This window comes from Lissotriton vulgaris, chromosome 9, assembly GCF_964263255.1.
Source record: "Lissotriton vulgaris chromosome 9, aLisVul1.2, whole genome shotgun sequence".
Classification (NCBI taxonomy): domain Eukaryota; kingdom Metazoa; phylum Chordata; class Amphibia; order Caudata; family Salamandridae; genus Lissotriton; species Lissotriton vulgaris.
The window spans coordinates 937,669,684-937,696,220 of NC_141697.1; positions in this window are offsets into that span (position 1 = coordinate 937,669,684).

Sequence of the window (26,537 nt, forward strand, 5' to 3'; positions counted from 1 at the left end):
AAAGAGACTGTATAGACAAGACACACCTGCATGAATGATTGACATTCTGCATATATGAAAAAAGCATAATAGCTTTATCACTTCGAGGCATTTCCTCACAGTGATACTCACCCAGCTTTGTGTGGGTGAAGACCTCACCTCACCCGGCAACCGCTCGGGAGTATGAGGCCCCGCTCTGTGGTGTAGAAAAAGGACACAGTAAGCACACAGTTCTCCAGTGCCCAAGCCAATTGCTCTACACACAAACCCAACAGACGTGTGATAGGTACCCAACTGTCAAGCTAAAGTTCACACACAACGCAGCTACCCATGTGTCACATTAAAGATAGCATAATACAGACACTCAAGAGTGCCTATGAACAACTCTTGTGATGGTATCTAAACCTCTCATTCAATTATTTGTACTAGAAACTTGCAGTCTAGTGGCACTAGTGAGAGGGGCTGATAATGGTCCAAAGAAGGTTGACTGGGCTACCCTCAATTAGGAGCCCTTTCAGTATCAAGGAGTATGGAGCATCGAGGACCCATCTTATATCACAGTCATTTTGAAATATAAGGACCTCACAAATTACTTATAATCTCCTTACTTCAACAGAGACTAACTGGACTGATCACTTCTGTACAGCCTGGCTTAAAATGGGGAGAGTCTAAAAGGACACTCACCTGTCCGTCGGTACCTCCGTCTATGGGCCAAGCCGAAGTGGAGGCACTCGCAAAGTAGCCCTCTGCTCTTAAATACCCGCCAAACGATGAATAATGAGGCGGACGAGGCATACGGGGCATCCTACTGAACAAAACTATTGGAGCAAACGCGAAACGAGATACTGCTCCATCGCGCATGCGCACATAATCCAGGAAATGCAGATAAGGTTTATTGTTCCAAATCCATTTCAACGTTCATAAGGAGGATCCTATGGTCAGTCGCTGTTACAATGCAGCGTTATATGCGTCGTATGAGAATGTATTTTTATATTCTCTTAAGTATTGTGCCTAACAGAACTGTCGGAGCAAATGCGAAAGGAGACACTACTCTATCGCGCATGCGCACATAGTCAGAAAACGTGAGAAATAGTTTGTTTGTTAAAAACAAACTGCATCAATCATTCTGCAGGTTACTACGCTCAATACGCTGATACATGTACAACGTTACTTGTCGTCTGTGAGAGTGTAGTGTATGTTCCATAACAAGCACACCCGACCACACCGGAACACTATATTCTCTATGGCGTGCGCCAGACAGGTGGCACTCAACCAGGTTTGTAGTTAGTAGAAACAATCCATCAGACGTGTTTCTTACACTAAGAAAGCCATCGTGGAGCAAAATGATCTAATTATAATAGTTCCATCAAGTGTGAAGCACAGAATATATTGTCATTAAGTGTCTTTTGAATATGGAGGTGACTAGGTAGACAGGAGGGCAACGAACACAATTAAGTTAGGTGAGCTTTAAAGATGCAAATAAACTGTGTTTGCATCCATATTAACTAGACCCGCAACTAAAAAGTTGCTCTAAACACTAACAATAACAAACATTTGTGGAGGGTCGGGGGGAATATTTAACGACCTGTCTGCTCGCTCCCCACTTATCAGAAACAACATACAAATGGGCAGAACAGGTCAGGGGTGGTGTGTGGCCATACCAGTGACTAAGGGACAGTAGGCTGCATATGCGAACCAATGCTGCTGGAGGTTATTGGAAACACAGGGCTAGTACAAATCCCATCAGACCACCCTTCCGGTGGAGTTTGCGTCACGTGGGAATTGCAGATCAATCCATATCTCGGCCGGCCATATAGTGCCGGTGTAGAACTGGATGTCAGAAAACTAGCCATGATGTTTACCATGTAGTGGACTAGATAATGTGCAGTGCTCGAGTGAAAGTGATAAATAAAATTGACTACACAGGCTCTGAAAGAACGTATATACAGACGTCTGTGTGTCAAGGGATAAAAACCGTGCCTGGTAGATCGACTACCCTCTGGCGCTTGTGCAGTACGGTCAACATGTTTCAGCCAAAGGGGCTTTTCCCCGGCATTCTTCAGGACCTTAAATGTAAACTAGCTACTGCAACTATAACTACAATTGTTGTGTTCAGTGAAAAATAACGATAAGGTTACTAGTAGAAAGATACATATCTACCGGGAACTTGAACAGTTAAACATCCACTGGTGGGAGAGAAGCATGTCTTCTTCCTATCAATAAACAAAAAAGTATTGTTCAACAACACTAAATTACACATATACACCCATCCGGAATACAAAGAGACTGTATAGACAAGACACACCTGCATGAATAATTGACATTCTGCATATATGAAAAAAGCATAATAGCTTTATCACTTCGAGGCATTTCCTCACAGTGATACTCACCCAGCTTTGTGTGGGTGAAGACCTCACCTCACCCGGCAACCGCTCGGGAGTATGAGGCCCCGCTCTGTGGTGTAGAAAAAGGACACAGTAAGCACACAGTTCTCCAGTTCCCAAGCCAATTGCTCTACACACAAACCCAACGGACGTGTGATAGGTACCCAACTGTGAAGGTAAAGTTCACACACAACGCAGCTACCCATGTGTCACATTGAAGATAGCATAATACAGACACTCAAGAGTGCCTATGAACAACTCTTGTGATGGTATCTAAACCTCTCATTCAATTATTTGTACTAGAAACTTGCAGTCTAGTGGCACTAGTGAGAGAGGCTGATAATGGGCCAAAGAAGGTTGACTGGGCTACCCTCAATTAGGAGCCCTTTCAGTATCAAGGAGTATGGAGCATCGAGGACCCATCTTATATCACAGTCATTTTGAAATATAAGGACCTCACAAATTACTTATAATCTCCTTACTTCAACAGAGACTAACTGGACTGATCACTTCTGTACAGCCTGGCTTAAAATGGGGAGAGTCTAAAAGGACACTCACCTGTCCGTCGGTACCTCCGTCTATGGGCCAAGCGGAAGTGGAGGCACTCGCAAAGTAGCCCTCTGCTCTTAAAGACCCGCCAAACGATGAATAATGAGGCGGACGAGGCATACGGGGCATCCTACTGAACAAAACTATTGGAGCAAACGCGAAACGAGATACTGCTCCATCGCGCATGCGCACATAATCCAGGAAATGCAGATAAGGTTTATTGTTCCAAATCCATTTCAACGTTCATAAGGAGGATCCTATGGTCAGTCGCTGTTACATTGCAGCGTTATATGCGTCGTATGAGAATGTATTTTTATATTCTCTTAAGTATTGTGCCTAACAGAACTGTCGGAGCAAATGCGAAAGGAGACACTACTCTATCGCGCATGCGCACATAGTCAGAAAACGTGAGAAATAGTTTGTTTGTTAAAAACAAACTGCATCAATCATTCTGCAGGTTACTACGCTCAATACGCTGATACATGTACAACGTTACTTGTCGTCTGTGAGAGTGTAGTGTATGTTCCATAACAAGCACACCCGACCACACCGGAACACTATATTCTCTATGGCGTGCGCCAGACAGGTGGCACTCAACCAGGTTTGTAGTTAGTAGAAATAATCCATCAGACGTGTTTCTTACACTAAGAAAGCCATCGTGGAGCAAAATGATCTAATTATAATAGTTCCATCAAGTGTGAAGCACAGAATATATTGTCATTAAGTGTCTTTTGAATATGGAGGTGACTAGGTAGACAGGAGGGCAACGAACACAATTAAGTTAGGTGAGCTTTAAAGATGCAAATAAACTGTGTTTGCATCCATATTAACTAGACCCGCAACTAAAAAGTTGTTCTAAACACTAACAATAACAAACATTTGTGGAGGGTCGGGGGGAATATTTAACGACCTGTCTGCTCGCTCCCCACTTATCAGAAACAACATACAAATGGGCAGAACAGGTCAGGGGTGGTGTGTGGCCATACCAGTGACTAAGGGACAGTAGGCTGCATATGCGAACCAATGCTGCTGGAGGTTATTGGAAACACAGGGCTAGTACAAATCCCATCAGACCACCCTTCCGGTGGAGTTTGCGTCACGTGGGAATTGCAGATCAATCCATATCTCGGCCGGCCATATAGTGCCGGTGTAGAACTGGATGTCAGAAAACTAGCCATGATGTTTACCATGTAGTGGACTAGATAATGTGCAGTGCTCGAGTGAAAGTGATAAATAAAATTGACTACACAGGCTCTGAAAGAACGTATATACAGACGTCTGTGTGTCAAGGGATAAAGACCGCGCCTGGTAGATCGACTACCCTCTGGCGCTTGTGCAGTACGGTCAACATGTTTCAGCCAAAGGGGCTTTTCCCCGGCATTCTTCAGGACCTTAAATGTAAACTAGCTACTGCAACTATAACTACAATTGTTGTGTTCAGTGAAAAATAACGATAAGGTTACTAGTAGAAAGATACATATCTACCAAGAACTTGAACGGTTAAACGTCCACTGGTGGGAGAGAAGCATGTCTTCTTCCTATCAATAAACAAAAAAGTATTGTTCAACAACACTAAATTACACATACACAACCACCTGCATACAAAGAGACTGTATAGACAAGACACACCTGCATGAATGATTGACATTCTGCATATATGAAAAAAGCATAATAGCTTTATCACTTCGAGGCATTTCCTCACAGTGATACTCACCCAGCTTTGTGTGGGTGAAGACCTCACCTCACCCGGCAACCGCTCGGGAGTATGAGGCCCCGCTCTGTGGTGTAGAAAAAGGACACAGTAAGCACACAGTTCTCCAGTGCCCAAGCCAATTGCTCTACACACAAACCCAACAGACGTGTGATAGGTACCCAACTGTCAAGCTAAAGTTCACACACAACGCAGCTACCCATGTGTCACATTAAAGATAGCATAATACAGACACTCAAGAGTGCCTATGAACAACTCTTGTGATGGTATCTAAACCTCTCATTCAATTATTTGTACTAGAAACTTGCAGTCTAGTGGCACTAGTGAGAGGGGCTGATAATGGTCCAAAGAAGGTTGACTGGGCTACCCTCAATTAGGAGCACTTTCAGTATCAAGGAGTATGGAGCATCGAGGACCCATCTTATATCACAGTCATTTTGAAATATAAGGACCTCACAAATTACTTATAATCTCCTTACTTCAACAGAGACTAACTGGACTGATCACTTCTGTACAGCCTGGCTTAAAATGGGGAGAGTCTAAAAGGACACTCACCTGTCCGTCGGTACCTCCGTCTATGGGCCAAGCGGAAGTGGAGGCACTCGCAAAGTAGCCCTCTGCTCTTAAATACCCGCCAAACGATGAATAATGAGGCGGACGAGGCATACGGGGCATCCTACTGAACAAAACTATCGGAGCAAACGCGAAACGAGATACTGCTCCATCGCGCATGCGCACATAATCCAGGAAATGCAGATAAGGTTTATTGTTCCAAATCCATTTCAACGTTCATAAGGAGGATCCTATGGTCAGTCGCTGTTACAATGCAGCGTTATATGCGTCGTATGAGAATGTATTTTTATATTCTCTTAAGTATTGTGCCTAACAGAACTGTCGGAGCAAACGCGAAAGGAGACACTACTCTATCGCGCATGCGCACATAGTCAGAAAACGTGAGAAATAGTTTGTTTGTTAAAAACAAACTGCATCAATCATTCTGCAGGTTACTACGCTCAATACGCTGATACATGTACAACGTTACTTGTCGTCTGTGAGAGTGTAGTGTATGTTCCATAACAAGCACACCCGACCACACCGGAACACTATATTCCCTATGGCGTGCGCCAGACAGGTGGCACTCAACCAGGTTTGTAGTTAGTAGAAACAATCCATCAGACGTGTTTCTTACACTAAGAAAGCCATCGTGGAGCAAAATGATCTAATTATAATAGTTCCATCAAGTGTGAAGCACAGAATTTATTGTCATTAAGTGTCTTTTGAATATGGAGGTGACTAGGTAGACAGGAGGGCAACAAACACAATTAAGTTAGGTGAGCTTTAAAGATGCAAATAAACTGTGTTTGCATCCATATTAACTAGACCCGCAACTAAAAAGTTGCTCTAAACACTAACAATAACAAACATTTGTGGAGGGTCGGGGGGAATATTTAACGACCTGTCTGCTCGCTCCCCACTTATCAGAAACAACATACAAAAGGGCAGAACAGGTCAGGGGTGGTGTGTGGCCATACCAGTGACTAAGGGACAGTAGGCTGCATATGCGAACCAATGCTGCTGGAGGTTATTGGAAACACAGGGCTAGTACAAATCCCATCAGACCACCCTTCCGGTGGAGTTTGCGTCACGTGGGAATTGCAGATCAATCCATATCTCGGCCGGCCATATAGTGCCGGTGTAGAACTGGATGTCAGAAAACTAGCCATGATGTTTACCATGTAGTGGACTAGATAATGTGCAGTGCTCGAGTGAAAGTGATAAATAAAATTGACTACACAGGCTCTAAAAGAACGTATATACAGACGTCTGTGTGTCAAGGGATAAAAACCGCGCCTGGTAGATCGACTACCCTCTGGCGCTTGTGCAGTACGGTCAACATGTTTCAGCCAAAGGGGCTTTTCCCCGGCATTCTTCAGGACCTTAAATGTAAACTAGCTACTGCAACTATAACTACAATTGTTGTGTTCAGTGAAAAATAACGATAAGGTTACTAGTAGAAAGATACATATCTACCAGGAACTTGAACGGTTAAACGTCCACTGGTGGGAGAGAAGCATGTCTTCTTCCTATCAATAAATAAAAAAGTATTGTTCAACAACACTAAATTACACATACACAACCACCTGCATACAAAGAGACTGTATAGACAAGACACACCTGCATGAATAATTGACATTCTGCATATATGAAAAAAGCATAATAGCTTTATCACTTCGAGGCATTTCCTCACAGTGATACTCACCCAGCTTTGTGTGGGTGAAGACCTCACCTCACCCGGCAACCGCTCGGGAGTATGAGGCCCCGCTCTGTGGTGTAGAAAAAGGACACAGTAAGCACACAGTTCTCCAGTGCCCAAGCCAATTGCTCTACACACAAACCCAACGGACGTGTGATAGGTACCCAACTGTCAAGCTAAAGTTCACACACAACGCAGCTACCCATGTGTCACATTAAAGATAGCATGATACAGACACTCAAGAGTGCCTATGAACAACTCTTGTGATGGTATCTAAACCTCTCATTCAATTATTTGTACTAGAAACTTGCAATCTAGTGGCACTAGTGAGAGGGGCTGATAATGGTCCAAAGAAGGTTGACTGGGCTACCCTCAATTAGGAGCCCTTTCAGTATCAAGGAGTATGGAGCATCGAGGACCCATCTTATATCACAGTCATTTTGAAATATAAGGACCTCACAAATTACTTATAATCTCCTTACTTCAACAGAGACTAACTGGACTGATCACTTCTGTACAGCCTGGCTTAAAATGGGGAGAGTCTGAAAGGACACTCACCTGTCCGTCGGTACCTCCGTCTATGGGCCAAGCGGAAGTGGAGGCACTCGCAGAGTAGCCCTCTGCTCTTAAATACCCGCCAAACGATGAATAATGAGGCGGACGAGGCATACGGGGCATCCTACTGAACAAAACTATCGGAGCAAACGCGAAACGAGATACTGCTCCATCGCGCATGCGCACATAATCCAGGAAATGCAGATAAGGTTTATTGTTCCAAATCCATTTCAACGTTCATAAGGAGGATCCTATGGTCAGTCGCTGTTACAATGCAGCGTTAGATGCGTCGTATGAGAATGTATTTTACGTTTAACCGTTCAAGTTCCTGGTAGATATGTATCTTTCTACTAGTAACCTTATCGTTATTTTTCACTGAACACAACAATTGTAGTTATAGTTGCAGTAGCTAGTTTACATTTAAGGTCCTGAAGAATGCCGGGGAAAAGCCCCTTTGGCTGAAACATGTTGACCGTACTGCACAAGCGCCAGAGGGTAGTCGATCTACCAGGCGCGGTTTTTATCCCTTGACACACAGACGTCTGTATATACGTTCTTTCAGAGCCTGTGTAGTCAATTTTATTTATCACTTTCACTCGAGCACTGCACATTATCTAGTCCACTACATGGTAAACATCATGGCTAGTTTTCTGACATCCAGTTCTACACCGGCACTATATGGCCGGCCGAGATATGGATTGATCTGCAATTCCCACGTGACGCAAACTCCACCGGAAGGGTGGTCTGATGGGATTTGTACTAGCCCTGTGTTTCCAATAACCTCCAGCAGCATTGGTTCGCATATGCAGCCTACTGTCCCTTAGTCACTGATACCTAATATGCCCCAACAGTGTAGTTTATCAATTTGTAAGTGCCCCAAACCCAAAAGTCAAGATTGGCCACACTTTGCATTTTAAAAGCAGTCCTCCAACACGGGCCTGCTTTTAAACTGACCTTAGGCTACAGCAGTGCACACATGCAAGTGCAGGAAGGGCTGCTGGCCTCTAAACCACTATGCCCTAATATATACTAGGGACTTAAAGGTTGTTTCAATCCTCATGCCCTATTATGTACTAGGGCCATATAGGAGAGGTCATGTCAATCATGGAGGTACCCTGACCCATAGTGCACCCTATTGTATGTAAGTGTTTTTACTGTATTTGTAAGTGTCTCTTTCAACATAGCACTGGACCTGGGCCTGGTTAGTCAGAGGGGCCAGGGTCAGTGAGAGCGAGGTACCTCCAGTACAAGTAAGCAAAAAGTTGGGGAGTGCCAGGGCACAGATGGCTTTGCAACACTAGAGAAGCACAAACCCAGAATTTAAACATAACACCATGATTGTGGGTTCTCTTTAATAATCAGAATTGATTTCCATCTTAATGAACCCATTTTCCAACCTTAGGATAATGAAAGACTAGGGAAAAATCATAACGTTCTAATCTATACGTTGCAGTTTTCATGCAGCTCTTTGATGACCATTAATAGCTCACTGTTCAATGTTAGGATTTTAACTTATAAACTGCAAATAGCAAAAGAATCTCTCAGACAAAAGCAGTAACTCGCTGACCTATTTACATTATATGCATTTTGTGATCTGTGTGGTACATGTTCTTTGCAGCAGGCATATTAACCCACTGTGGCTACCTTACTATGAGTCAAAACTTCCACTAGACAAGCCTCCGATCTCTCTCAATAAAGAACATTAAACACCAGAGTTATCTTCACATTTTTATTGTTACCTGGAAATTGCTGGAGACCAGGGGCCTCATTTATGAGAAATGACGCATCGCTGCGTGAAAACAGCGATGTGTCACTTCTCAGTGCGCACTCCTTGCGACATTCCTGATGCGTCATATTTAATGTATGACGCATCATGTCGCAGGGAGTTACAGATACGTCAGTATTTCTGACGTATCTGTAAGCGCAAAAGTGACGCATTGCTGGAGTGTGTCACAAAAGTGACGCAACTCCAGCAATGCGTCCTTTCACATGGGGCAAGCCCCATCTGAAAGGGCCTGCGTCAGTCTTACGCCTGCTGTGAGGCAGGCGCAAGATTTTGACGCAACAGTGTCCTAAAAGTGACGCAGTGAAATCTCATAGATTTCACTGCGTCACTTCTACGACCCTTCCTTGTGTCAATACGTCCCCCTTGCATACATTATACTTGGCGCAGGTATAATGTGGCGCAGGGGTTTAAAAAGTGACGCATCTACCTAGATGCTTCACTTTGTAAATATGGCGCAACAAGGAGCATTTTTTTTGCCACTGGTGCGTCACAAAAAGTGACACACCGGCGGCATAAAAGTGACGCACGGCCTCATAAATGAGGCCCCTGGAACGCAGCAGCAGGTACTTTTCAAACCATAATGCACTTGCAAACACGACGCCCCACCCTGAGCCAGCGACCTTTTTTGCTTGGTGCATGAAGATGCAAGATTCATATACCTGTTTTTTTTAACATTTAGTCTGATTACTATGTGAATGTAAATAACAATAAAGCATAATGCAAACTGTGACTACATGCCTGCTTTTCTCAATATTTCACGTCAAAACTATGCGACTGTATTTGTTTAACGGGCGGTAATTTGTATAGGGTCAATGGAAAGTCCACAAGGTTGTACCTGTCCCCCCCCCCAGAATTTTAATGTCTCCTACGCCCCTGGACGCAATGGACCTTAAATACGAGCTAACAATATTCCTCTCGCTGATGACACCAATCCCTGACATTCCCGACATCCCTTGGGGATAAATTGGCAGGTTTTTCAGCGCTGGCGAGAACAGGGGAACAAATGCATAGGTTCACTGTTCGATTCACCGGGGATTATCCCTGCCGATCGTCTGCAGCACGACTTTGAACTATTAGACAGACATGTTTTACTAAGCTTAAGTGAGACATTGGATAACCTCCCTGGGCTATGAGCCTGGCACCTCCCACCCCCTAACTTGATTTGAGAAGTGGCTAATGTGCAAGGACGGGGACAACTATCTCATCTCTGAAAGCTATGCTCGCCTGTTTGTTTTATCTTTGGGCAATTATCGAGGAACTTCAATCTTATTATGTCTAAAATACGTTATTCAAGCGCAGAGCTTGTATTTTTAAATAAGTCCCCCTACACTGTTGAATCCATGTATGCATCATGTAAGAATGAGTCTTTTCCCCTTCACGTGCAGACTTCACTCAAAGCATCTCTTCCTAGCTCCATAAGGGTAAAGGCTCCAGCTGCCGCTTCTAAACAACTGAAGGCTATTTACCTTAATGCTCGGTCCATCCCTAAACATGCATTGTAAATTTGGACTCTTTTAGACCAGGAGAAACCAGATGTCTGTTTCATAACTGAAACATGGCTACACGAACAGGCTTCTCCTGATATAGAGATTGCCTTCCCATTATCATACAAGCTCGCCAGGCTGAACAGAGCAGTTGGGAGAGGAAGGGGGAATAGCAATTGCCACAACGGGTAAATTAGAAATTACTGATGTAGATTCTGTGAACTCAGATAAAGCTGATATTTTGATTTTTAAACTTATGATGCAGTCTTCCAAAATATGGACAGGAGCCTTAGTTTACAGACCTCCCGGATACAAAGCCAACTTTGTAAATTGGTTAGTAGAACTTATCGCGCCCTGTGTTCTGGGCGCAAACAATTTCATCCTCATCGGAGATTTTAATTACCATGCCGATCTATCGCTGGACTCTGACACTGACCAATTGATAACATCAAGCAGACATTAGAGCTAGAGCAACTGGTAGTAGGGCCCACCCATCAGGCCGGTCACACTCTAGACCTTTTGTTTACAAACTCTATTAAGTTTGCAGTTGGACAACCCAGACAGCTTCTTTGGACGGACCATTACTTAATAAACTTTAATTTCCTTATGGATGATCCTATAACCAGCCGCAATAAAGACAGCGCTGTTATTAGACCTCGGCGCAAAATTACTCCTGTCTCCTTCTCTAACCATTTCAGTATCGAAGTTCTATTGGAAACAGACAACATAGAGGAAGCCACTATGGCCTTTGAAAATGTCATAACATCCACATTGAATACAGTAGTGCCTTTGTCAAGAGTTAAGACCAAGAGTAAACCCTCCCCTTGGTTTACCACAGCACTAAAAATTGAGAAACTGTCTTACAGGGCGGCAGAACGTCTCTGGAGAAAAACAAAAACAGCCAGTAACCGAACTAAATATAAAGAAGGTTACAGCCTATATTTAAATAATATTAAAAAGACAAAAAATCTGTATCTAACAGGGAGGGTTGAGAATGCTGCTAACTCCAGAAAAGAGTTATACAAAATCTTGAAAGAGTTTACAACCCCTGAAGCCACCCAAGCCTCATTTGTCCTCACACAAGAGTTGGTCGATAAAATATCTTCTTTTTTTTACGACAAAATAAAAGCTATCTACAGATCATTTCCTCAAGAAAAAACACGGATACACATCTAGCTAGGGAGAGTCATCGATTGATACCGATGCTGACTAATTTTAAATTAGTAACTTGTAAACAGGTATCAGAAGTCATTGTAAAGATTAAATCTGGTTCCCCTGCGGATCCCCTGCCTTCTCGGATCTTTAGGAAATTAGCACCCCAGCTGATACTGAGGTTAACAGAGATTTTTAATCTGTCTCTGGATAGAGCAGTTATACCAGGAAGCTGGAAGAAAGCGCAAGTAAGACCCATCCTAAAGAAGTCCATCCTAGATACCAGTGAACCAGGGAACTACCACCCCACTTCGCTGCTGCCTTATTTCGGGAAAGCTTTCCAAGCCATGGTAAATAAACAACTAACTAGTCATCTAGAAAGCCACAGGCTCCTCGGTTCTTCTCAATCAGGGGTTCAAGTGGCACATAGCACCGAAACGGCCTTGGATAAAAGGAATCAGCAATGCTGTTTTTTTTGGACCTATCAGCCACCTTTGACACCATCTCCCATGACATTTTGTTGCAGCGGCTCTGGGAGATGGGGGTCTGAGGGAAGGCTCTGGACTGGTTCAATAATTATCTAAACAACCGTTCCACCACAGTGCATCTAGGTTCGATGGCGGCGTGTAGCAGGCAGTATATATCGGAGTTCCCCAGGGGTCCATTTTGAGCCATATGCTCTTCAATCTTTATGTCACCGCACTGGCCAAGATCATCAGGTCTTATGGGTTTGAGGCAGTATCATTTTCTGACTATACCCAGTTGCTGATCACCTTTGGCCCTGACCCCACTGACACAATGATCCGGTTTAAAAACTGTATGATCCACATTGACAGCTGAATGGGTCAAAATAAACCACAGTTGAAGAACAGCAAAACCGAGATTATCCTGTTTGGCAGGGCCGAAGATCATTGGTCAAGCAGCTGGTGGCCACAGACATTAGGCCCTTGTCCATCCCCAAAACAAACCATCTGCAACCTAGGCATTACCATCGACAATAAGCTTTCCATGAGAGCCCATCTTAAGCGTGTATTAGGTGCCTGCCAAGGCATTCTACGGAAGCTACGGAGAATCTTCAAGTGGCTACCAATTGAAACCCGAAGCCACTTGTGCAGGGCCTAATCGTTAGCCGCATGGACTATGGAAATGCTCTACTGACCTCTATAAATGAAGACCTCCTCTCCAAACTACAGACTCTGCAGAATACTGCATCCAGATTAATCTTGGCTCTACCTTCAAGATCGCCGTCCTGTCCCAACTAAAAAATTCTGCATTGGCTTCCAATCAGGTTGAGAGGGCATTATAAAATGTTGTGCCTAACACACAAAAGCATCTATGGCACAGGCCCCGGGTACTTAGAAAAAAAACTGAAAAAATACCAGCCCGCCGGAACCCTGAGATCCAGCTCTAAACTTCTCTTAATTCCGCTGCGGGTTCTCACAGTGCGAAACGGAGGCCGCTCCTTTTCTTACCTTTCCCCCCATCTCTGGAACAAGCACCCACCCTGCGTTTCATCTATCACAGATAACCTGTGTTTTCGCAGAGAATTAAAAACATGGCTATTCCCTAATGATATGAGATAGATCTAGGTTGGTCGAAGTGTCTGCAAGCGCCCTGAGGCCTAATGGTGATATGTGCGCTATACAAGATCCTTTGACTTTGACTTTGATAGGGCTGCTGCCTCTAAAACCAAGGGCCAGCTGCGCTGGGAAGAAATTGGATGCCCCCTTTCCAACAAAGAATGGCAGGACATATATTACAGAACACACCATACAGCACACACACAACAGACACAGGAGCCGCATGTAAAACTGCCCCCTACTGGTATGTAACCCCTGCAAGTCTCCATAGGTGGCAAAAGGGGCGTTCTGAAAAATGCTGGCAGGGCTGTGGGCAAACTGGCTCCCTCCTCCACCTGATGTGCCATTGTCCCAAGCTGGCCCGGTACTGGAATGAGGTACTGTCCAAAATTAACAGAGCATTCAACATGTCCATTCCCTGCTTTCCTGCATACACAATTCTGGGCTTTCCCGCCCAACTGACTTTTCCTCTGTACTCGATCAGAGGTAGAAAAATGGCGCTGGCCCTCAATGCCGTCAGGCAAACAATTCTTGCGCAATGGGGGAAGCAACAGATTCCAGACCAGATGTCTGGCAAAGGAAAGAATGTCCATGGTGGCAGATAATAGGACGTTCCATTACCAGGAACTGTGGGCTCCGTTTATTAAAATGTTATTGACAGAATTTCGGAAACTAACCTGCCCGAAATATTTGCAAATCCTATATCTAATCCAGGGGGTGGCTCAGTGAGGTTCTAGACAGCTCCCAGAGAAGCCATCCGTCCTAGGACCTCATGTATCTCTTGTCTTGGGATATGCACTCCTGGAGCTTGGGTGCGGAGGAGCTTGGGGAGGGGAGGGGTAGATTATGGGGTTTGCCCTAGCTTTTGGGTCCTTTTTTTCTCTTCTATTCCTCTATCCCTTTCTCATTTACCTATCATCGACTTTGGTTCTAAAACCTCATATCGCTGCCGGCCTCTGGGTTGTAGGCGGAAAGCTGTGTATCATCCCATGCACTACTGTATGCTGCTGGCCAAAGGACGTAGGCAGGTAGATGCACTGTTGTTCTGCAGAATTCAATAAAAATAATTCTTCCAGAAACTGACTTTCAGGCTCTATATTTTGGCTAGAAAATCCATCAGAATTTGTCCAGGGTTGTTTTGTATTTTTGTCACACTAGGTTTGTTATTAGTCCAGTGCTAGGAGCATTTTGTGTGCACAAGTGTGGGTGTGTAAGATCACATTTATATAGTCTAAAACTATTCTATATGATCCTTTTGTCTTTTCACCTCTTATGCATAAACAGTATCTATTCATTTGTATTGTGACTTCTCAGTCTTTGTTCCCTTTAATTATTAGTCATGGATCATTCAGGCAGCTCTAGAACACAATTAAAAGTGCTTTCTATTTATATTTGCTGTTCGAAGTATGCATAGATAAGTGCTGAAAATACTGCTTTAGGTGACTGCTTATTTTGTACCCACTGGAACATCAAAATAATAAGCTGGCACCAATGGGGAGACAAATCCAGCAAGATGCTTCATAAATTATGCCAAGCCATTAAATCCCCCTTGAGCGTTCCGACGCTGAGGGTTAGATGGAACACTGTGCTCCTCTCCCAAGCTGGTTGCCAGGGAGTTCGTTCGATACGTCTCTGTGCTTTATAGGCAAAGTGAGCAATTATCAGAAGATCAAATTGCCAAATTTCTTAGAGGCATTCCCCCGTACTCTTACAGACCATATGAGGGACCGACTGGATGCCCCCATTACAGTGGACAAGCTCACTACAGCTCTTGCCAATATTCGTCCGGGTCGTGCCCCAGGACCAAATGGTTTCCCTGGTGAATTTCTTAAGCTGCATATGGGTGCATTGGGCCCTCATTTCTTAAAGGCATTACACGAGGCCTACGACCAACATGTGTTGCCTCAGGTTTAGCGACATGCAGAGATCATCCTGTAATTGAAGCCTGGTCACCGGCAGGAAGAACCATCGTCATATCAACCTATCTCTCTTATAAACTTTGAGTCCAAACTCCTGGGTAAAGTCCTCGCAGATCATCTCAGCGCATGCATTCAAGATTTGATCCATCCTTATCAATCCGGCTTCATGCCACATCGCTCAACCAGACACACCATACCTAAGGTCCATAACATTATGTTGAAGGCTCCGGAGCTGGGCCGCCCTGCGGCGACCCCACTGGACGATATTGAGAAAGACTTTGACTCTCTCAGCTGGATGTATTTGTTCCAACTCCTAGAAGCAGTCAATTTCTGACAGCGCTTCCTTGCCTATGTACGATTACTGTACATGGACCGAACAGCCTCAGTCAGGATTGCGAGTCATCGGTCGCCCTTTTTCCTAATCGGCCATGGCACAAGACAGGGCTGCCTCCTGTCACCTTTATTATTTGCCCTAGCGGTGGAGCCTCTGGTGGCATGGGTGCAGAGTGATCCCGTGATCCGGGGCTTCGAGTGGTCACGGTCCCAATCCGACCGTACCGCACTCTATGCAGATAATACATTGTTTTTTATGACTGACCTTTGCTTCTCATGCCCCGTATTCTGCAGATTCTCCGTGTTTTCAGATAAACATCCGGCCTCCATACAAATCCTACCAAATTAGTCCTTTTTCCTGTGTGCGGAGACCCGAGATGCAGCACTTGGGCAGAGCAACTGTTGCACGCGACCGCAGGCTTTAAATATCTTTGCCTTTTTGTTTCGCCCTGCCTGAAAACCTCATGGGTACATAATATTAATCCACTCATGGCCGGTTTAAGGGACGAGTCTGCAATATGGTCTCACCTCCCCTCTCACTGTATGGGCAGCCGGCGATTTTTAAAATGATCTCCTTACCCCGCATTCTATACAGGTGTGGGCGTGGGAGGGGAGGTGGAAATGGGCGCGGTAACAGTATCAGGCTGAAGACCAGAGTATTTCTTCAAACTGGGTTTTATTTTCAGGGTTCGCCGGGTTCGAAAGGTGAGTCTCTCTCTTGCAAAATCCAGATTGTCCGTGGTGGCGGAGTCTTTTGGCCGAGGTGGCTCCTGGTAGATGTTTTCTCCTCCCACTCCGGTACGCCGTCTCCGGACCACAAGGGGAAAGAGACCAACAGAGGGAAGCCGTTAGTTTGTTGCCTGATACCGGCTTACCCGATTTGGGACCGAGTGGTTGTGAGGGAGCACCCGTGGTATGTACCTGTGGTATGCTCGTGCTCAGGTAGGAGGAGTGGCGTGAGGAACGTGGATGGGTAAGGAGGGGTGGAGGGTATGGGAAAGAACACGGGAAAGTCACACACAGGGGGAATCTACAATATTTACAAAGGGGAGCTCTTTTTCCCCACCCAGGTTGCCCAACGCCGCCGTACCTGAGAAAGCCACACTCCTCCCTCAGGAGTGTGGCACGGCGGTTCACGGGGTCGTTGGCCTCCTGGCTCTCCTCCGCTCTCGTTTCTCTCATCCTCTCCGTCTTCTCCTCGCTTCACCTTCGGTTCCTCTTCTCCGCTTCCTTCTCTGACCTCCGGGGTGATGTCACACCCCGCATACAGGACTTCCTGCCCTTTCACCAATCTGGAACCTCCGACGTCAGCAGGGGGCGGAGTCTCGTCTAGGTCGTCATACGCCCAGTTAAAGGCGCCGGGGTCATATTCACCGTCCTGTTCCAGAAGGCTTTCCCATTCTGCCCTCGGAGAGTTAGTCTGCGGGGAAGGAGGGGAGTTAGGGTCAGGGGTCAACCAGTCCTCAAGGCCTCCCATCCCGACCCTGTTACACTCCACCCCCCTGGATTCTCCCGATCGGGGAGAACGGGTACCCTCGACAAATAGTCTGCATTGCCATTGTCTGTCCCCTTTTTATGCACTATTTTAAAGGAAAAGGGTTGGAGGAAAAGAAACCATCTAAGAACTCTGGAGTTCTGGGACATATTAGTCTGCATCCATTGCAGGGGCGCATGATCCGAGTGTAGTGTGAAAGTTCTCCCCTCCAGGTAGTATCGTAATTTGTCCACCGCCCAGCGAATCGCTAAGCACTCTTTTTCGACCGTTGGGTATTTGCGCTCCCTAGGGTGGAGTTTCCGACTTATATAGAGGATGGGGCGTTCTAACCCGTCCTCCCCCACCTGAGACAGTACAGCCCCCACCCCAGTATCTGAGGCGTCTGTTGCTAGAGTGAATGGTTTCTCGTAATTTGGGGGTATCAGCACTGGACTGGATGTGATGGCTCTCTTTAGTTCCTCGAAAGCCCATCTGGCTTCTTCAGGTGGGGGTTTTCCTAGGTTGAGTTTAACATTCTTTTTGAGGAGGTCCGTCAAGGGAGCGGCTACGTTTGCGAAGTTCATTATGAACCGCCTGTAATAGCCGATAAGACCTAGGAAGGCCCTTAGTTCTTTCTTATTAGAGGGAAAGGGGGAGTTAGTTATGGCACGCATTTTCTCCTCCTGGGGAGCAATCACCCCCCACCCCCCCAACATAAACCCCAGGTATTTTACCTTGGGATATGCGGCCCTTGACTTTTTGGAGTTAACATGGAGACCTGCATTTTGTAAGGCAGTGAGGATTTTGTCTATGTGTTCTAGGTGATCCTCCCAGGTTAGACTGAAGATGACTGTCATCAAGGTACACTGAACTGTACTCGGTGTGGGGGGCTAATACTGTGATCATCAATCGCTGGAACGTTGCCGGGGCTCCGTGTAGCCCGAACGGCAGCACATTGAACTCGAACAAGCCATCGTCAGTGGCGAAGGCTGTTTCATGCCTGTCTCTTTCTCGCAGTGGCACCTGCCAGTAGCCTTTGGTCAGGTCTAGTGTCGTGATGAATCTGGCTTCTCCTATCCTCTCTATCAGCTCGTCCACTCGGGGTATAGGGAAGGCATCGAAGGAGGATATTGCGTTTAAAGCTCGGAAGTCCATACAAAACTGGGTGGACCCATCCGGTTTGGGACCATCACTATAGGTGAAGCCCAGTTACTTTGTGATGGTCGTATGACTCCGAGCTGAAGCATGTCCCCGACTTCTATCTTTACATCTGCTCTCCTGGCAGCTGGAATACGGTATGCTCTCTGCTTGACCACCTTGCCCTTTTCTGTCTCTATGCAGTGTTCTGCTAAGTGGGTACAACCTGGAGTATCCGAGAACATAGGGGAGAACCGTTGCAGCCTTTGCATGAGGTCCCTTTGCTCGGTCGCCGTCAGCTCTAGGTTAATGGGAAGTTGACCTAAAGTAGTGCCTTCGTCTCGTGAAGGCAACACTAGGTGGGTTGTTTTAGGCGGGGGACCTATCCATTTCTTCAATAGATTGATGTGGAAGGTCTGCTGCCAGGTGGGAGTGACCTGTACTCGGTAGGTCGTTTTGCCTATGGTCTCCATGATCTTATAAGGCCCCTTATATTCGCTTCTAAACATTTGTGTGGAAGAGGGTAGAAGTACCAAGGCCCAGTCACCCTTGTTCATTGTCCTCCATTTCTTCCCCTTGTCATAGTATTGTTTCTGTTTGTCCTGGGTTCTCTCCAGGTTGGAGTAGGCTAGATCTCTCAGTTTACCTAACCTGGATTTTAATTGTTTGGTATACTCCAATAGGGATCTTTGATCGGCCGTCTCTTCCCTCTCCCAAGCTTCCTCGGGTAGGGATTCCACTACTCCTACTTTCACTGCACAAGGTTCCCTGCCTAGAGGCCGTAGGGTGAGGTGGGCTACTCCATGTACACATCTGATGTACACCAAGACGTTGAGACCTAACTGGGAGGGAAGGATGAGTCTTTTCTGTATCACCGACTGTCTACATCCAGAGTCCAAAAGGGCTTTCACACATTTACTGTTGACATATACCCTTACGTAAAAGGATGGTCCCATCTCCGCCGTATACATCACAGCTTTTGGAATATAGCCGACCTCCATAGGCTCTTCTGTTGTTCTTTTTCGGGGACACAGTCTGGCGATGTGGCCCCACTCCCCACACTCAAAACACTGTGGTCCCCTTGTGGCGGGTATCTCATATCTAGTCGGTCGTGTCCTCATGGTTTCAGGGACCGGCTTACTCTTCTTTTCCTGTCTCACTATCCCTGGGGCTACTTTGGTTCCCTTGTCGGTTTCCCAAGGGAATGTTTGTGGCATTGCTCGGTTGTAATTGGAAGCCATCCCAATGGCTTGTTCGGCTGTTATGCCTGAATGCTGCTTCAGCCATCGCTGGGTGCCGTAGGGTAGGGCCTCCATGAATTTTTCCAGATAGATGCTGGACATTATTTCCTCTTTACTACGGCTATCTGGCCTCAACCATTTGTCGGCGGCCATTTTCAGTCTCAGGTACAGAGTCTTAGGATGTTCCGCAGCAATCCCCTTTTCCTTCCTGAACCTGAGTCTATAGGCTTCAGCATCTAGCCCCAAGTTGTCTAGTATCACAGCCTTGATTGTCGGATATGGGGTCAATCCCGCATGGTTGGCTACTTGGTATGCCGCTTGGGCTTCGCCGGACAAGAGGGGGGCTAGAAAGAAGGGCCACTTCACCTCCGGCCAACCGCAGGCTCTGGCAGCCCTTTCAAAGTTGGTGAAGAAGGCATCGGGGTCTTCACCAGGAACGTATTTTTGCAGCTGTATACCAGAGGGATGTGGTCCATCATTTCATCTTTCCATTGGCATAGGAACACCGGGGCTATGCACTACTTTTTGTAGGCCCTCAATCTGGGCGGCGATGGTGTTCTTGAACATGTCTCGGTCAGCATCGGCGGTCGAGATCTGCTGGCTGACAGCCCACTCCAGCTTCTGCTGCCCCTCTATCAGTTGCTGTATCACCTGCTCTATTGCTGAGTCCTGCAAGGAAGGGGCAGATCCCACTTCTGACACCAATGTGGGCGTGGGAGGGGAGATGGAAATGGGCACGGTAACAGTAACAGGCTGAAGACCAGAGTATTTCTTCAAACTGGGTTTTATTTTCAGGGTTCGCCGGGTTCAAAAGGTGAGTCTCTCTCTTGCGAAATCCAGATTGTCCGTGGTGGCGGAGTCTTTTGGCTGAGGTGGCTCCTGGCAGATGTCTTCTCCTCCCACTCCTGTACGCCGTCTCCGGACCACAAGGGGAAAGAGACCAACAGAGGGAAGCCGTTAATTTGTTGCCTGATACCGGCTTACCCGATTTGGGACCGAGTGGTTGTGAGGGAGCACCCGTGGTATGTACAAGACGAACGTGCTCGTGCTCAGGTAGGAGGAGTGGCGTGAGGAACGTGGGATGGGTAAGGAGGGGTGGAGGGTATGGGAAAGAACACGGGAAAGTCACACACAGGGGGAATCTGCAATATTTACAAAGGGGCGCTCTTTTTCCCCACCCAGGTTGCCCAACGCCGCCATACCTGAGAAAGCCACACTCCTCCCTCGGGAGTGTGGCACGGCGGTTCACGGGTTGTTGGCCTCCTGGCTCTCCTCCGCTCTCGTTTCTCTCATCCTCTCCGTCTTCTCCTCACTTCACCTTCGGTTCCTCTTCTCCGCTTCCTTCTCCGACCACCGGGGTGATGTTACACCCCGCATACAGGACTACCTGCCCTATCACCAATCTGGAACCTCCGACGTCAGCAGGGGGCAGGGTCTTGTCTAGGTCATCATATGCCCAGTTAAAGGCGCCGGGGTCATATTCACCGTCCCGTTCCAGAAGGCTTTCCCATTCTGCCCTCGGAGAGTCAGTCTGCGGGGAAGGAGGGGAGTGACGGTCAGGGGTCCACCAGTCCTCAAGGCCTCCCATCCCGACCCTGTTACAATAGGTTACAGAATTTCCCCTATGATATACCACGCACATGGTTCGCACAAGTTAATGTTATACATAACACATTTTTGTGAGGTGGTGGGTCGGTCCGGGTGGCATTGAGCACTTGCACGCAGACTACGTAGTGTGGTGGGATAGCAGCTGCAGACGTTTACTCATATCATGCAGCATCCCACTTACTCATCCTTAATGAATGGTGGTATAATTCTCCCACAGACTTTGCATACATGCTCGATCATATGGCAATGAAGCACAAACCCCTCCTCCAGATCCTATATAGTCACGGAAACTTAGATTTATTGTCTCGCGCTGGTAGAACTGCGGTCTGGTTATGGAGGTATTTGGTTCGACATATGGGATGGCAAGGTCGCCTGAGGAGTATGACTCCGCTATGGTATGGCGAATATCTGCTCCCTGTCACAGCGCTAGAGGGTTTCCGTAAATGGGATTTGCTGGGTATATCTACTGTGGGTGACGTCATGCTGGGCACTACCCTTAAATCTTTTCAACAACTGCAGACAGACTTTCAATTGAACAAGACAAAATTTTACAAATACCTCCAGCTGCGACATGCACTAACTTCCCTTCTACACTCACTTGAAACTCTGCCCGAATTCCATCCCCTCGAGGGCCGATTGCTAATGGGGGACCTAGGGGCACAAAAGATACACCAGCTATATCAGACACTGACAACCCACGCCCACACCACTCTACATAAGACGCGGGTGGCATGGTTCGCGACCTGACAGACGATGACTGGACGGAGGCCCTGGTCAGCCCCCGACGCGCGGTGGTGTCCTCACGTTATTGCTTCATTCAGTTTAAATATATACACCACATATACTACACTCGATCCCAGTTATGGCAGATGGGGGTCATCCAGTCCCCAGTCTGCCTTCGTTGTGAGAGGGAGAAGGGGACCTTCATGCACAGGTGATGGCACTGTAGCACGCTGCAGCCATTTTGGCGTAGGGTGGGGTCCTGCTTGGATTAGGTCCTTTTGTGGGACCTTCCTTTTGACCCGAGGTTATTTCTATTACATAGCACAGATGTATTGGCGGGAACAGATATAAACACTCTTCCTGGCCTTCACCCTAGCTAAGCGTGATATTGCTCAGCAGTGGAAGGGAACGTCCCCTCCAACATTTGGTGGATGGAAGAAGGCCCTAGATAGATGTATGGGAGCAGAGATTGCTGTTTTCCAGGCCCAGGGTCACAGTAAAATATGGTCCCGATGGCGATTTACCGTGGAATAGATTTACCACCCTTTAGGCCCATGGACCCCTCATAAGATTGTCCTTCCATGCACGTTTGGTCCCTGAACAGCCGAGGCAACTTAATGTTACCATCTGTAGTCATACACATCCCGACTCCATCAGTTATGTGGGCTATAAGATGATCGGTGCCATGTATGTATTGCTTTGCCTGCAGGTTCTATTGTGGTTACAGCTTCATGTATACATTGGTACTTTTGATATATCTGGTGTTTCAGTGTGTATACAGCAGGCAACAGGCCTTTATGTACCTTGAAAATGTAATAAAATATGTTGTAAAAAAAAAAAAAAATAATAAGCTGGCAACCCTAATTATAAGACTGGAAGTTTGTTGCAGGATCAGCACATTATTTATTTCCTCACCCTCGATCCCTGATTAATGCCATAATAGCAAGGCTTTAAGTGGGCCGAGTCCTGCTGGTGCTGAGCACCAGCAGTTCGTAAAAGCAGGTTCTGCGACGGGTTCCTATCGGGCTCTCCATTTTCACCCTCACACTCAGACTGGGAAAAAAAATCTTACCTCTGCAGCAGTTCAGTGTTTTGATGTAACTTTTCTTTTTTTGCAGTTCTTTATTGCTAAACTTGAAGTGCTTTACATGAGCTCCAACAAGGACATCTTAATTTATTTTTTGGTAGGCACGGACGATTAAGTCATTTGCCCAGAAACACAGGATGTTTAGCCGACGCTGAGACTCAAACCGTCTTCCTCAGCTCCAAAGTTGGCAGCTCTAGCCCTTACGCCATAACCTCTTTTCAATATTATATACAACAAAGCCATAGTTGTATGTATACACGCAGTATATTTATCTTATGCAACTAACAACCTTTGACAAAGCCAATAGTCCTGGCTTGTTGTAGGTGTAATGTTACTTATGTGGAGGCAATGACAGAAACAGCGAAATACCAGTTGGGTGGCACATTATGCTGAGCACAGTTTTTTAGCATAAATGTTTTAAGCCACGCCCTTAATTATATCATCCTTTTGAGAGACCCCCTGTAGGAAGCTGGCTCTGTATATACTATACCAAAATGAGGTATAGTGTGCACCGAGTCAAGTGGAACCCCAAAGGTAGGCAGAGGTAAAAGGAGATTAGCACATTTTTCTCTATTTGTGGTAGGGTGGGCTAGCGGTAAGGCTTTATCAGAGGGTAGTGTTAAGCATTTATTTTATATACTCAGGCAAGAAATGATGTCACACACTCAAAGACAGAACTCAGACTAATTTGTTTGTATACAAATATTATTTTGTTATTTTATCTCTAAAACCAAGTCAGACCTGCTGCAGGTAAGTGAAATAATACTTTGCTAAATCTTATGCAGTGATTACAGCTGAATGCAGGTTCAGCTGCAGTTGGTTAATTTACTTCTAAGTAAACAGTTCAAAATTACTTTTCAGTTGCTTTAAAGATTACTGTGCACAGTACTTTTTCGATTACTTTTTAAGTTACTTTTGCTAATCAATGTGATATGCCTAGATAGCACACCGAGACATGTCCTAGACAAAAGGTAAGTAATTCAGTATTTACACATATGCAGTTTTTCAATGTTTCATACAAACCAACTCCACACTTAAAAGAATTTTTGAGGAAAAGCAGGCAATGCTATGAGATAAAATGAAGTTATCGGTTTGCAGGTAAGTACTGGTTTGTGGGAGTTGGTATTCTGGGGTTAGAACCAGGGTTCCCCTAGGGTCAAGGATGCACTCTCAGGACACCCTCAGCATCACTAGGGCGGCCAGGTGCTGAGTGCTGGGGCACAATGCTATCCAATGGGGGTTAGAGGGCCTCCAGTTGGTGGCTTCTCACGAACAGCCCACAAGGATGTGGGAGCAAAGCTCCTGCTGTTCGGCTCAGGGCAAAGGGGGGTCCGAGTTAGCAATCAAGGTGCACCCGCATGGCACAGGGGTGGCGGGATGCAGGGTGTTGTTTTGGAGGTGGGTGCCCTGTTGTTTTCAATGGGGATTGCCGGTTTTGGTTTTTGGCTGCAGGCTCGGTCCAGTAGGACTTCTGGGAGGAACCAACAGCCGGGCAGTTAAGTTGGGAGGGCTCAGGTTCTCCTCACCAGGGCGCAAGGCAGCTGGATGCAGGGGTGTCTTTTGAGGTCAGATTTCACCTTATTGGGCCACTTGCGGTTGGGGGTTCTTGTGCACAGGCTGCAGGCGACATCAGGGAGTCCTGAAGGGGTCAAACCACAGTGGACTCAGACTCTGGAGCGCTGGGGGACCTCACTGGAACTGCCCATATTCGGGCCGTAGGCATCAGGTGCAGTGGTGGTTCCAGGCGTCGGGTTTCTTTGTCCTCAGCAGGCTCAAAGTCTGTCTTGGGAGTTTCTTTTGAACAGAGCTGCTGTTCACAGGAGATCCGGTCTATGTTGAAGGCAGTCAGTCCTCTCAAGGGCACTGGAGATCACTGGCTGCAGGATAAGGCAACTTTTGGGGCAGGATCTCTGGAAACTGCAGACAGGCCGGTAGGGCTGGGGTCAAGTCAGTTCTTCTCTGCAGTCCCCTCTGCTGAGCGTCTACTTTCCTCCTTCATCTTCTTAGGTTGCAGGAATCTGTCTTGTTGGTTCAGGGATGCCCCCTAAATACTACATTTAGGGGACGTTTTAGGGGTCTCGAGGTCAGTAGCCAAAAGGCTACTGACCATAGGGTGACTACACCCTTGGTATGTTCACCCCACGTGGGAGAGTGGGTACAAATCCTAATCCTGATTGGATAGTGCCTGCCATCTGCAAAATGTAGAAAAAATGGGGGATGGCAAGGAGGAAAGAATATCTATAACCACTCACTAATAGGGAACTTCATATTACTCTATTGACAGTACATTGTCCTATCGTAAATTCATATGCCTTATTCAAAACAACAAATCATATACCACGGGGGAAACATCACTTACAACGCAACTTTTACAACGACATACCATTACAACGGAACTTTTACAACGCAAAAACTTTTACAACGCATGTATTTACAACGCATGTTTTTACAACGCAGGTACCTTTACAACGCATACCATTACAACGTAAGTATTGGTAAGTATATAATTATATTTTAAATGTTATATGTTTGGGGTAAAGGGGTATTTTTAGGGTTCAGGGTCAGTTTTGGGTTTTTGGGTAAAGGGGTATTTTTGGGGTTCAGGGTCAGTTTTTTAGTTTTTGGGTAAAGGGGTATTTTTGGGGTTCAGGGTCAGTTTTTAGTTTTTGGGTAAAGGGGTATTTTTGGGGTTCAGGGTCAGTTTTTAGTTTTTGGGTAAAGGGGTATTTTTAGGGTTCAGGGTCAGTTTTTAGTTTTTGGGTAAAGGGGTATTTTTGGGGTTCAGGGTCAGTTTTTAGTTTTTGGGTAAAGGGGTATTTTTGGGGTTCAGGGTCAGTTTTTAGTTTTTGGGTAAAGGGGTATTTTTGGGGTTCAGGGTCAGTTTTTAGTTTTTGGGTAAAGGGGTATTTTTAGGGTTCAGGGTCAGTTTTTAGTTTTTGGGTAAAGGGGTATTTTTGGGGTTCAGGGTCAGTTTTTAGTTTTTGGGTAAAGGGGTATTTTTAGGGTTCAGGGTCAGTTTTTAGTTTTTGGGTAAAGGGGTATTTTTGGGGTTCAGGGTCAGTTTTTAGTTTTTGGGTAAAGGGGTATTTTTGGGGTTCAGGGTCAGTTTTTAGTTTTTGGGTAAAGGGGTATTTTTGGGGTTCAGGGTCAGTTTTTAGTTTTTGGGTAAAGGGGTATTTTTAGGGTTCAGGGTCAGTTTTTAGTTTTTGGGTAAAGGGGTATTTTTGGGGTTCCGGGTCAGATTTTAGTTTTTGGGTAAAGGGGTATTTTTGGGGTTCAGGGTCAGTTTTTAGTTTTTGGGTAAAGGGGTATTTTTGGGGTTCAGGGTCAGTTTTTAGTTTTTGGGTAAAGGGGTATTTTTGGGGTTCAGGGTCAGTTTTTAGTTTTTGGGTAAAGGGGTATTTTTGTGGTTCAGGATCAGTTTTGGGTTTTTGGGTAAAGGGGTATTTTTGGGGTTCAGGGTCAGTTTTGGGTTTTTGGGGTACAGGGGTACAGGGTAAAAATAAATTAAAATTAAATTTAAATTAAATTACATTAAATTATATTTTTTTCAATTATTTTACGATTATAAAATTAATATA